This window comes from Petaurus breviceps, unplaced genomic scaffold, assembly GCF_028583685.1.
Source record: "Petaurus breviceps papuanus isolate PSGF00001 unplaced genomic scaffold, PetGlider_PUasm1.0 229, whole genome shotgun sequence".
NCBI classification, from domain to species: domain Eukaryota; kingdom Metazoa; phylum Chordata; class Mammalia; order Diprotodontia; family Petauridae; genus Petaurus; species Petaurus breviceps.
Window position 1 is genome coordinate 38,014,035 of NW_027185903.1, and position 540 is coordinate 38,014,574.

A 540-nucleotide genomic window follows, 5' to 3' on the forward strand; every position below is an offset into this window, starting at 1 on the left:
TCTCTCTCTGTCTCTCCGTCTCTCCCTGTCTCTCCGTCTCTCCCTCCTCTCCTTCTCTCTCTCCTTTTCCCCCCAGAATTTAACAAACTGGTCTCAGTGATGAACAGGCCAAGAGGTAATAAGAACAGAAAAGACTGCTATCATTCCTTGAATGCTTCAAAGGATCTGTGATCCCAGAGATAGAGGCATTCCCTCTAATGGTGAGGATTATAACTCATTCATGCCATCTGGTTCTATGCAATTCTTGTCCATCCACCAATAAATTCTCAAGTGGTGGATGGGACAGTTTACCCAACAAATAGGAACCTCATTCTGAGTCTCTGGATACTGCCTGAGGACCAGTGACCCACAGGGGCTCTGTATCCCTTGCTCTGGTCATGTGACTGGCCCATCTTCTCCAGGAATTTTTCCCTCTGTCATTCTTTATACTACTTCTCTTGCAAAATCTCTGGTTGGTAATGTGTTGCCACCTGCTCTTACCTCTACATTGCCCTTTGGGTGATACTCAACTGTGAATTCTTCTACAACTGGTATTCCATG